Raw genomic sequence first — 14,446 nt, forward strand, 5'->3', positions numbered from 1 at the left:
AATCAAGTTGAAATAGAAGTCCAGACTTTAAGATTTAATTCAAGGGGTTGAACAAAAATATAACATAAAATGCTAAGGAATTACAACCATTTTTATACACAGACCCCCCATTTTCAGGGGCTCAAAAGTAATTGGACAAATAAATATAATCATAAATAAAATGTTCATTTTTAATATTTTGTTGAGAATCCTTTGCAGGCAATGACTGTCTTCAGTCTGGAACTCATGGGCATCACCATAGACTGGGTTTCCTCCTTTGTGGTGCTTTGCCAGGCCTTTACTGCAGCTGACTTCAGTTGTTGTTGCTTTGTGGGTCTTTCTGCCTTTAGTTTTGTCTTCAGCAAGTGAAATGCATGTTCAATCAATTTAAAATCAGAAGACCGACTTGGCCATTGCAGAATATTCCACTTTTTTACCTTTAAAAACTCCTAGGTTGCTTTTGCTGTATGTTTTAGGTCATCGTCCATTTGTACTATGAAGAGCCGCCCAAACAACTTTGCTCCATTTAACTGAATCTGGGCAGACAGTATATCCCTATACACTTCAGAGTTCTTCCGGCTGCTTCTGTCTTCTGTCACATCATCACTAAACACCGGTAACCCAGTGCCACTGGAAGCCATGCTCATGCCATTACACTGCTCCACCATGTTCACAGATGATGATGTTGTAGGCTTTGGATCATGAGCTGTTCCAAGCCTTCTCCATACTTTTTTTCTTCCCGTCATTCTGGTACATGTTTTCAGCAGTCCAAAAATGCTTTTCCAGAAGTGGTCTGGCTTTTTTTAAATGTTTTTTGACAAAGTCTAATCTGGCCTTGTTTGCACCTTGTGGTAAACCCTCTCTATTTTGCTCTGGTGAAGTCTTCTCTTGATTGTAGACTTTGACAGTGACACGTCTACCTCCTGGAGAGTATTCTTCACTTGGTTGGATGTTGTAAAATGTTTTATTACCATGGAGAGGATCATCCAATCATCCACCATACTGTCGTCTTTTGTGAACATCCAGGCCTTTTTATGTTCTGAGCTCACCAGTGTGTTCTTTTTCTTCTCAGAATTCACCAAACTGTTGATTTGGCCACTCCTAATGTTCCTGCTATCTCTCTGATGCATTTCTTTTGTTTTTGAAGCCTAACAATTGTCTGTTTTTCTTGCATGCAGAGCTCCTTTGACCGCATGATGGGTTCAGAGCAACAGCTTGCAAATTCAAATGGCACACTTAGAATCAGCTCCAAACCCTTTACCAGATTAATTGATGTAGAAAAAATGAAGGAATAGCCCACAACTGTCCATGAAACAGCTTTTGAGTCAACTGTCCAATTACTTATGGTCCCTTGAAAAGGGGGGGGGGGGGGTACATATTAAAGAGCTGTAATTCCTTAACCTTTCTACCAGTTTGATGAGACTGCCCTAAAAATTAAAGCTCAGAGTGTGCACTTTAAACCCATATTCATTGTGTAACTGTAAATTGAATATGTTTTGGTCAACAGCTCAAATAATAAAAATTGTGTCAGTGTCCAAATATATATGGACCTGACTGTATATTGTACTACAAAGAATACAGAGAGTCAAAATCAGCAGCATATAACTAAACTCCTCTTGAAATGAATACTGGATTTCCTTCATAAAGCAGCTTCCCCAACACTGATGATAAATAATAGAAATCTGAGTTCCTCAAGACTTCTAGAAACACTGCTGAAATATGCTATACAATTTTCATCAGCGTGAACACTGAGTGACTTTCAGGTAGATGGTCAAGAACAACAGCACTCAGTGCCTCGTCTCTCCCCACTGCAGATAAAGCAGCGTAAAGGAGAGCGTGCGGACGAACAGACGGACGGCTGTCCTGGATGAAGGCTTTATTTTGATAGCGCTGTCTGTGGGTAATCAGCCCGTCTCTTTCGTCCTGCTCATGAAATAGTAAAGCAGGGAGTTGAAGGCTAGCGGCGTTATGAAAGACCTCCAGTCTGACTGGGGTTCAGCCTCGCGAGAAGGAGCCGCTACGTGCCGCCACACAGCGCGCCTTTCATCTCAGGAGCTCAGCGCTCACACGGGGCTCTACGGACACCGCACACCGCGAGCAAGCGCTGAATATTCACTGGTAATTAAAAGCCGAGGGCTGCCAGATAATCAGAGTGGACAGATGATGAAGCCCAGGAGTGGCGAAACTGTGAATAATGAATGTCACTGTATTACAATGTACACAACAATATGCTAAAGTCGGCATTAGTGTCAACTGACATCTTCTATTGTTAGGTTTCTGATAAGCTCAACAGGTAAACTAAATGTTTATAGCTAGACATTCAAAGCACATTTTTGGTACATTTAATTATACACTACCAGTCAAAAGTTTTTGACCAGTAAGTTTTTTAATGTTTTTTAAAGAAGTCTCTTTTGCTCACCAAGTCTGCAAAAAACTGTTACATTTTTAAATATTTTTACTATTTAAAATAATTGCTTTCTATTTGAATATATTTGAAAACCTAATTTATTCCTGTGATTTCAATACTGAATTTTCAGCATCATTACTCCAGTCTTCAGTGTCACACGATCCTTCAGAAATCATTTAAATATGCTGATTTGCTGTTCAAGAAATATTTATTATTATTATCAATATTTAAAACATTTGAGTACATTTCTTCAGGATTCTTTAATGAATAGAAAGATCCAAAGATCAGCATTTATCTGAAATAAATCAGAATATTAGAATTCTGATTAGAAAATATTTCTGAAGGATCATGTGAATGGAGGAATGATGCTAAAAATTCAGCTTTGAAATCACAGGAATACATTACTTTTTTTTTTTTTTTTAAATATATTAAAATAGAAAGAAGTTATTTTAAATAGTAAAAATATTTTAAAAATGTACAGTTTTTGCTGTACTTTAAATTAAATAAATACAAGATTAGTGAGCAGAAGATACTTCTTTAAAAGCATTGAAAAATTGTCAATTTTTTACAGTAAAAACTGTAAAAATGCTACGATTAGAGAATTGCTTAACATCCCTATAGTTTATATGGTGAAAAGCTGTAGGTAATTAGACATTTCATGTAGTTTTACAGTAAAATACTCTTAAATGTAGTTTTTGGAAGTAAAAAAGAACAAGTCATCTTATAATTTACAGTGAATTGCATAAAGTAACATTCCCTGTGCTCAAATTAGATTTTTTTTTCATTAAAATAAATGTTTCTTCTTAGTTTTGTACATAAGTTTAAGTATGTACGTAAGTTAAATCTAAAGTTTTTTTTTTTTTAAAGTCAATTTCAGTGAAATCTGTATTATTTTAAATGCCGCTACTAATTCTTCCAGTAAGGTTCTGGAAAACAGTTTTTGCAATGTAGGGCATGGTAAAATAAAATAAATAAAATAAAATGTATCTTTAAAAACTGAAAATAAAAATGTATTAAAACAAAACAGAAAGAAAGAAAGAAAGAACGAAAGAAAGAAAGAAAGAAAGAAAGAAAGAAAGAAAGAAAGAAAGAAAGAAAGAAAGAAAGAAAAGCATATAAAACTAAAAAAAATACTAAAACAATGCTGCTGCAATGCATGTTGCTTTGAAAAAAAGGTTTCATGTGTACATCTGTGCACTTGTGGCCTTAGCTGTAGTAGCAGCAAAACAGCATCACGTAGCATTATGTTGTTATGGGAAAATGATGGTTTTGCGGCCTGTGAAGAGCCTCGGGATTAGGGCTGCAACTAACGACTATTTTAATAGTCGACTAGTCACCGACTATTGAAACGATTAGTCGACTAATCGGATAATTATTCAATTTTTCTCAAATTCAGCATGAGATTGCTTTAATTATGTGGAAAATTATAGTAAATACAAGAAAGAAGGGGGTACTTCAATGAAAAATGCATATTTCATTGAACTTTGCTGCTGATAGGCCAATTCATACTAAAAGTAAATAAAAATGCCCTGTCTAAAACCATTTAGGCACAGTAATCGGTCAGTACAGACATAAATGCATAAATTAAGAAACTCTATAATCTTTTTAAAGGACAGGCACATTTGTTTTATAAGAAAAAATAAATTAAAATCAAGTAAACATTTTCTTCCTGTAAACCAGGGGCAGGCACATCAGCAGCAATAATACCGTAAACAAACATGTATATCCAAAACAAAACGTATTGGCTTCCATGTAATTTAAATCTTACCGAGGCCAGCCAAACTGGTTTCATTTAACTGTCCGACGTGCTTTCTCTTTAAATGTTCGCGCATCACAGAGGTGCTGCCGTGATGCACAAGGACTGCTTTACAAACCATGCAGGTAATCTTTTTATTCGCCGTAGCAGGCTAAAATGCTCCCAAACTTTATGCCTGTTTCACACATACTCAGTCTGCATTGCGTCTACAGTCCGTGTGCGTTACGTATGCGGTGCAGAAGCAGCACGGACTCGTTTTGCGCTCACACAGAACGCGTTTACAGTCCGTACATTGTGAACGTTGTAATCCGTTAACATGGGTGTGGAAAAAAAATACGCACTTTAGACGGAGTATGTGTGAAACGGGCGTGTTTTGGTACGCGCAGCTGCTGCATTCAGTGCATTGGACGCCGCCATTTCTGTATGTTATCGCTCAGCATAGAAGCTAATGCCTATGTGCGACTCTCGGCAGAGAGATGCCTCACTCGGTCAGAGAAAACATGTCTGGCGACAACATCGACAATGAAATTCATTGTCGACTATTTCTATTATCGATTTTTGTCGACAACGTCGACGAATCGTTGCAGCCCTACTCGGGATGTTCTGTTATTAGCCTCATACTCTTCAAGGCTAATCTCACATCTATTTTCCTCTCTATGGATATTATTTCACACTCTTACATGATACATGGAGAGATAAACAACAGGATGATATGAAAACAAAGCTAGGATGTATTTGAGAGAACTGATACTACAAGTGGTGAAAGCATCACAAACCTAATATTAAAAATAGTTTTGTTAACTGACATAAAATATAAATATTAAAAATGATGCCTAGGCAACAACCTAGATTAAAAAAAACGTAAAGTACTAATTAAAGTAACCTGAAGTACTAAAATGACTACAACTAAACTGATATAAAATAAGTTAAATAGGATGCACATTTAACACATGGCCAGAGTGAGAACATTTCGTTTTTTAGCACAGTTTAGTTGAATGATAAAGTTTACCCTCTTTAACTTTATGTTATGCTGTTTTGAGTTCATCTGCTTCTCTCATTTACTCCTTTTACATTGACTATCACACTATAAAGACTAATACAATCAGATCCAACAATGATTTCTCAACAATATATACTGAGAAATCGAACATTGATGTCAATGGTATGAGATGACTGGATGCTTTCAAATGATTTCCTATTGAACTGTCACTAACTGAACTTTAGTGATCAAACTATTTAAAATATAGTAAATTAAGCTACAAACTCAATCACAATGTTTTCATCTAACATTTATTTTGAGCTGCAGCTCGTCATTTTAATGGAGTGTTTTCACTAGTTAGTAGTAAACTGGTTACCTCACCTGAATATGTTTGTGGTTTTGTGTGGGATGTTATCTTTGGAATGGAAATACTGATATTTATTGGTAAACATAATACTTTTTTCGCTTATTTTAGTTAACGTCTTAAAAACTAGCGAGCTAAGCCAGTAGTACTGACAGTGTCGAGTAAACATGTCTGAAGAAGTGATTTGAGTGAGTCACTTTGGATCTGAGTCATTTACCCTAGAACTGCTCCAGATGATTCAAACTTGTGACCTCGATCATTTAGTTAAATCGATTCACTAGCAAAACATTTCAAAAGAGTCATTCATTTTCGAATTTCAGCATCGCTTGTATTGATTTTAAAATGCACGTATAGTGATGGGTGAAACAAAGCTTTTTTTAAACTCACCTGAATCAGGTAAACCACTGGATTGCAAAATAATTCACTGTTTTGAAGCAATTCAATTGTATTGTGAATCATTTGATTCAGATTGGGACTTTAAAGCATGTAAAACACTTTGAAGGATATGTCACTGATATATAAAATAAAACAACACCTTTGCGGATAACGTATTGTGAATCATTTGATTCAGAACGGAACTTTGGAGCAAGTTTTTTCGGAGCGATTAATTGAATGATTGAAATGATGGTTCGCAAATCATTATTCCGGTCGGGACTTTGGAGCACGGATCGCGAATCATTTGATGTAGAGCGGAACTTTGGAGTGGGTTCGCGAATAATTTGATTCAGATTCGGACTTTGGTGCGGGTTTCTGAATCATTCTGTGAATTGAATGATTTTCGATCCGAGCTCCGAGTCCTGATCTGAAATGATGGTTTGTGAATCATTATTCAGATCTGGACTTTGGAGCGGGGATCATGAATCATTTGATGTAGAGTGGAACTTCGGAGTGGCTTTGCAAATCATTTGATTCAGATGGGGACTTCAGTGCGGGTTTGCAAATCATTTTGCAAACTGAATGATTTGTCTGATGATCCGAGTCCTCATCCGAAATTATGTTTGCAAATCATTACTCAGATTGGGACTTCGGAGCGCAGATCACAACTTATTTGATTCAGTTTGGGACTTCAAAGCACATATCACAAATTATTTGATTCAGAACGAAACTTCGGAACGGGTTCACGAGTCATTTTTGTGAGTTGAATGATTTGCGATCTGAGCTCCGAGTCCTGAACTGAAATTATGGTTTGCAAATCATTATTCAGATTGGGACTTTGGAGCGTGGATTGCACATCATTTGATTTAGAGTGGAACTTCGGAGTGGGTTCGCTAATCAATTGATTCAGAATGGGACTTCGGTGTGGGTTTGCGAATAGAATGATTTGCGATCTGAGCTCCGAGTCCTGATCTGAAATGATGGTTCACGAATCATTATTCAGACTGGGACTTTAGAGCACAAATTACGAATCATTTGATTCAGATTTGGACTTTGGAGCGGGTTTGCAAATCTTTTTTTTTTTTTTTCTTCAGATTTCTTTTCTTATTAAACAGTAGAAAACATCAAACCATTTAGCCAGTACATTTATAAACTCAAAAGAAAGAAAAAAAGAAGAACTATAGTAAAAGTATAGTAAGTTTTACTACAAATACCGTGGTTAAACTATGGTTTTCATTTCTTTAGGATTAACAGAACTTGTCTAGATCAACTTTGAGTAAAGAAAAGAGAGGTTTAGAGACAGATTTTTGCTTATGTATGTGAAATTTAGCTAGCAGGAAAGTTATATTAAGTTATATTTTCCTATATTCTCATTTGAGTAGCCAAACAATAAAAAAAAGCATTTTTAAAACAGAAAGAAAAGTCACTTATTAAAATGAGATTACATGAACCTTAAATAAATCTGACCAAAATGTCTCTGTGTGTACATTGCCAAACAAGTGAATGGCATCTTCCTCAGATGAGTGACAATTACGCCCATAAGCTTTCTGTGAAAACTCATTAATGTGCTGTTTAACCGCTTCATATTTAAGCTACAGTTTCGAAGTGATTTTCAAGTGTGTAGAATTTAGTAGTAGTAGCTAGTATTAAAATGACTAAAATAAAAAAATTGACCCTTTCTAGGGAAAACACTCATGTTTTCTGCAGAAAATGTAAATATGAGTGAAAGTGTTCCACTAAATCTCTTCACTGCTAACAAGGGCAAAAGTGTTAACTTACAAACAGTGGTAGGAAAAGCCGAAGTTTAAGGCCATCATAGAAAGCACAGTATTCTAGCATTCAGCTCCCACTGGCCTTGAGTAGATCGCTTCCTCTGAATACATTACGGACACGGCCGGCCTAATTGAAAGGGAAAACGCTGACCTCAGAGGAGCCTTGAGCTCGGCCACCGTGAACTTGGCCTCTTCTCACAAGTACTTCTTCCAAAGCAGCAGATTTCCTCGCTTCCCTGGCCTCACCTCGGCCTGCGCTTCCCGTGGGGAAACTACAAAAAGCCCGTTGCGGTAATTAAAATGTTGGATTCGAGCGAACACCGTAACCAGCCTCCCACTTTGACTCTTTAGCGGTTAAATTTAATTTGTCCTTGCACTAATGATTAGATTAGAGAGTCTGTTAAAATCTAACACTTTTCAGGTTGGCTCCAGGGCTGCAAGTAATTCGTTTAGTTCTTTCCGATAAAAGTCTGCGTTTTGTTTTAGCGACATCACATATATTAGACGATCAATGAGAGAAAATGATTGAAATTAATCAAAGTGACGCTACAATGAGCCACAATGAAAATCCTTCCGCTTAGATATTTTTAATCTAATTGAGACACTTTTTATGTAAATTGAGCTAATCTACATAATCTCCATATCGATATAAAAGGTTTTATTCTTTTTTTAATGCAGATCATGGCTTCTCAGATCATGGGAAACTAGAAACTTTTATTCAATTAACTGATACAGCTCAATGACAGCTTTACTGAAGCACATTATAATAAGAAATACAAAATAATAATTTAAAAAATGTTCATTATAAACAAATTAAATATTTTAAATAATTCATATTATATTTATAATTAATATAAGATTTAAATAATTTTATTTAAATATTTATAATTATTTAAATAATATTATTTAAATATTTATATTATATTATATACTATATTATAAGTAAATTATTTAAAGCTTAATGACATCCTTACAGAAGATATACAATTATTTTAAAGTAAACTAATAAAACACAATAATATTTAAAATACAATATTAAATATAGAAATACAATTATTGTTCTTAATTAAACTAATATTTTAAATATAAGTAAATAACTTTATTTTAATAAAGTAATTTATGTTTTAGTGGCTCAAATTCCTAATCAGAGATAGAAACTAGACTAGAAACTTTTATTTATTTAATTGATACAGCTTAACTAAAAATAAACACATTATATCAAATTTGAATTGATAAATGACTGAATTATAATAATCAGAAATAAAAGAATAATTCTAAATTAATTAAATTAATAATTGAAACAAACAACAACAATTTAATTTAATTTACCCGTTTTAGTCAGTGATAGCTGTCCCTAGGTCCAAGTTCTCTCTATTCATACAGGGGCAACTCATTAACTCACTATTTAGCATTTTTGTTTGAACAAAATATTGAAGTGTCTCATTTTAAATCTTGGTTTATTTTTCTGGGACATGTCAAACCCGTCAGTTCAGAACCAGGGGAGATCGTTCTCCTGAATACATCCATTTATAATCCATGTCGTTATTCCTAAAATGAGCAAGGCAGCAAACAAACAAACAGCTGCAAACATACATGCTGTCATTAGAGAGAATTAAAGTGATTCTGGAATACATCCCAAGAGTCATTCATGGAAGATGTCACCAAAAATATGCACAAAAACAGCATTTGTTTCCACTTCTTCTGTACAAATATGCAGTTTCCTAAAATAATGTGCAAATAACATTAACAGAAAAGTACCAAGGTGTCAGGGTTTGACTGGTTATAACCAAAAGGCAAAGTTAGTCCAAAAACTAAAAATTGACAGAATCCTTCACTCAACCACATGCCATTCTACAAGGAAGACATTTTGAAGAGCGTGTTTTTTTTTTTTTTTTGGTGTTGTTTATAAAATGAGGGTACAAAATACCAAAATAACTTTCTGATGAGCTCTACAGAAGAAACAAAGTCATGCAGGTTTCAAATGATATGAAGGTGGGTAAATCATGACATAATGTATTTCTTTTTTTTGGGTGAACTATCCCTTTAAGCAGTAAACATCATACGCTGGCAAAAAATGCTATTCATTTCAAAAGTAGTTCTATGGAGTTCTATAGGTAATTGCGACCTTTTATCTTACAATTTAGATTTTTTTTGCAAGTTAACATCTCGCAATTGCGAGTTTATATCTCACAATTTTGAGAAAAAGTCAGAATTGCAAGATTTAAAAAAATCACATTTGCAAGAAAAAAAGTCAGAATTGCCAGATATAAACTCGTATTCGTGAGAAAAAAAGTCCAAAATGTGGAATACAAACTCGCATTAGCAAGAAAAAGTCAGAATTGCGAGATATAAACTCGCATTTGCGAGAAATAGTAATTTTTTTCCATAACTAGCAATTGTGAGTTTATCACGCAATTCTGACTTTATAACTCACAAGTGCAAGCTTATACCTTACAATTTTGAGAAAAAAGTCAGAATTGTCAGATACAAACTCAAATTTGCAAGAAAAAGTCAGAAAGCGAGAAAGTGGCAATTCTGAGAAATAAAGTCAGAACTGAGAGATATAAACTCACAATAATTCTGACTTTTTAAAATTACAATTCTGATTTCATAACCTTGCAATTGCAATATCTCACAATTCTGAGAAAAAAGTCAGAATTACGAGATACAAACTCGCATTTACAAGAAAGTCATAATTCTGTGAAATAAATTCAGAATTGCAAGATATAAACTCAAATTTGCAAGAAAAAAGTCTGAATTGCGAGATACAAACTCACAATAATTCTGACTTTGTTTTCTCATAATTGCAATTCTGACTTTATAACTCATAGCACTTGCGACTACCACACAGTTTAGATTTTATAACTCACAATTGCGAGTTTATACCTCAAAATTTTGAGAAAAAAGTAAGAATTGCAAGATACAAACTCACAATTCTGGCTTTTTACTCAGAATGGCAATTCTGACATTAAACATGCAATTGTGAGCTCAAATCTCACAATTTTTGAGAAAAAAAGTCAGAATTACAAGAAATAAACTCACATTCACGACAAAATGTCAGAATTGTCAGATACAAACTTTCAAGGAAAAAGTCAAAAGAAAGCGAAAAAGTGGCAATTCTGAGAAATAAAGTCGGAATTGAAAGATATAAACTTACAATAATTCTGACTTCATAACCTTGCAATTGCAATGTCTCACAATTCTGAGAATAAAGCCAGAATTACGAGATAAAAACAATTCTGAGAAATAAAGTCAGAATTGTGAGATATACTCAATTTTTGGAGTATAAAACAAGACTTTTTTTCTAAGAATTGCAATTCTGACTTCATGAAAAAAGTCAGAATTACGACATACAAACTTGCATTTGCAAGAAAAAAAGTCAGAATAACAAGATACAAACTCCCATTTACGAGAAAGTCGGAATTCTGAGAAATAAAGTCAGAACTGCAAGATATAAATTCTGGCTTTTTTCTCAGAATGACAATTCCGACTTTAAACTCGCAATTGTGAGTTCATATCTCACAATTTTGAGAAAAAAATCAGAGTTGCAAGATATAAACTCGCATTTGTGAGAAAAAAGTCAGAATTGCGAGTTTTTATTTCACAATTCTGACTTTCTTTTAATTGTGAGTTTATATCACGCAATTCTGAGAAAGTTTGGGATGGATAAATCAATAAATCTACAGTATGTAAAACGTAAAACTAACATTTATATTACTGCAAAAGCTCTTCAGTTAAAGGAGTAGTTCACTTTCAAAACAAAAATTTACAGATAATGTACTCACCCCCTTGTCATCCAAGATGTTCATGTCTTTCTTTCTTCTGTCGTAAGGAAATTACTTTTTTGAGGAAAACATTTCAGGATTTCTCTCCATATAATGGACTTCTATGGTGCCCCCATGTTCGAACTTCCAAAATGCAGCTTCAAAGGGCTCTAAACGATCACAGCTGAGGAAAGAAGGGTCTTATCTAGCAAAACGATTGGTTATTTAAAAAAAAAAAAAAAAATTTAATTTAACTTTTTAACCTCAAATGCTCATCTTGTCTAGCTCTGTGTGTACTCTGTGCAGAGATTAAAAAGTATAGAAATTGTAAATGTTTTTAGAAAATAACCGAGCGTTTTGCTAGATAAGATACTTCTTCCTCGGCTGGGGTCATTTAGAGCCCTTTTGAAGCTGCATTTTGGAAGTTCAAACTCAGGGGGCACCATAGAAGTCCATTATAAGGAGAGAAATCCTGAAATGTTTTCCTCAAAAAACATTATTTCTTTACAACTGAAGAAAGAAAGACATGAACATCTTGGATGACAAGGGGGTGAGTACATTATCTGTACATTCTTGTTCTGAAAGTGAACTACTCCTTTAAGCTTCATAACCAACTTTATAAAAGCAGTTCACACCCTCTTCAAAATGACCAGTGTCAAACGATGCTTAACCTGGGGTTAAAAGTATCCTGACAGGGATAAGAACAGTGTGAAAAGCCGTAAACGCAGCTGAAAAAAAGCGGAAGAGAGAAATATTGTCTCAGTTCTTGGTGATCCAATTTCAGATTAGCAGCTGGGATGAAAAAAACCCTTTGAATCTGGTTTAACAAAAGCAACACAGAACAACTGGCCATGCTGGGCTGCTATTTGCACTGACAATCATGCAGCATCAAGGCAGATGTTTCATCTTGGAAACCTGTTTCCCTTTAGTGTGAGAAATCTTGATTTGAATTATATTCTCAGCCTGCTGATTGGAATACAGTCTCTGACAGCTGCCTGGACTCTCATTCTGACGGCACCCATTCAGAATCCATTAGATTGCAATGCAGTGCAATGCTGAATTTCTCCAAATCTGATCCCATGAACAAACAAACTCATCTAAATCCTGGATGGCCTAAGGGCGAGTACATTTTTATCAATTTTTTATTTGTGGATGACCTATTCCTTTAAACAGAGATCTCCAGTAAGTCTCCTGAGCTACGAAAGAGCAATAAAATTTTCCTCTGAGCAGACGTCTGCACTGGCCACTGATATAATGCTCTTGTACAAACACCTTATCTTGACACCAAATATCTACCAACCTTTTGGACCTTACAAAATATTTGCTCAAGACCTTTGCTTTTCCTTCACTATTTCAGAGGTGATGAAATATCAGTATTTATTCAAGCGCCTGTGGTCCTGAGCAGACAGAAGGGAGAAGAGAGAGAACGGACATCCTGCTCTTCTGAATAAGACCAAGCTGTTCCAGGTAGATAAGTAGACGGTTTTTCAGCGTAATTACTCCAAAAGCTACTGAGAACCTAAATTAAACTATCAAAACTATCAGAACCTCACAGATGGGTGTTTAGAAATGATACCATATATTCAGAAAGATCTAAATATCTAATTTCCTGTAACTCATGTATAGAAAAAAAGTCAAAAAATTGGTGAAATGCCTTTAAAATAATGAAGAAAAAAACCTGTATATATATATATATATATATATATATATATATATATATATGTGTGTGTGTGTGTGTGTGTTATATATATATAGATATATATATATATATATATAAAACATAGTTAACTTTTGACACTATTAATTTTATTTACTTATTTATAACATAATAATTTATTATTCATTAGAATATTACATAATTTATGCCTTGCAAATATAATTACATAAACATAATTTTTTTTTACTTTTTACAGTATTATTTTTATTTGTTTATTTGTTAATTTATAATATAAAAATGCTATTATTATTTATTAGCATATTACATAATGTATGTCTCACAAACATAATTTGTAACTTTTTACACTAATAATTTTGTTTATTTATAGTATATCATTTATTATTATTCATTAGAATATTACATGCAAATATAATTACATAAACTTTTTTTTTTACACTATTAATTTTATTTGTTTATTTATAATATATCATTTATCATTATCCATTAGAATATCACATCATATATGCCTTGCAAATATAATTATATAAACATGATTTTGAACTTTTTACACTATTAATTTTATTTATTTATTTATTTATAATATATCCTTTATTATTATTCATTAGAATACTACATAATTTATGCATTGAACATATAACTATATTAACTTTTTTTACAGTTTTATTCATTTATTTATATATTTATAATATATCATTTATTATTATTCATTAGAATATTACATAATTTATGCCTTGCAAATATAATTATACAAACTTTTTTTTAACTTTTTACACTTTTAATTTTGTTTATTTATTGATACATTTATAATATATTCTTTATCATTATTCATTAGAATATTACATAATTTACGCCTTGCAAAAATAACTCTATAAAAATTGTTTAACGTTTTACTCTATTAATTAATTCATATCTATACATTTATAATATAATATAGAATTTATTATCATTTAGAATGAACAATTCATGCCTTGCATATATAAGTATATAAACAACGGTTGTAGTTTTTACTTGTAGTTTTTAACTTTCTACACTATTATTTTTATGTATTTATTTGTAACATATAATTAATTATTATTAATTTGAATATTACATAATTGACGCCTTCAAATATCATTTACATTATCATTTACATTTTTTACTCAATTAATATTTTTTTATATTAAATATTTTTTAAAATATTTTAATATTTAAAATGTAATATGTATTTATTATATTTAATTATGATATGCAAAAATTGAGGTAAGATGTTGAATCATTCAAACTAAGAAAAAAAAGAGAAATTGAGACCCTGAATTATTTTAATATTATTAAGAAAAATGATGGGAAAGAAAAATATATAATATACAATAATATAATGCAGGTACACTCAGGT

This window comes from Garra rufa, chromosome 20, assembly GCF_049309525.1.
Source record: "Garra rufa chromosome 20, GarRuf1.0, whole genome shotgun sequence".
NCBI classification, from domain to species: Eukaryota; Metazoa; Chordata; class Actinopteri; order Cypriniformes; family Cyprinidae; genus Garra; species Garra rufa.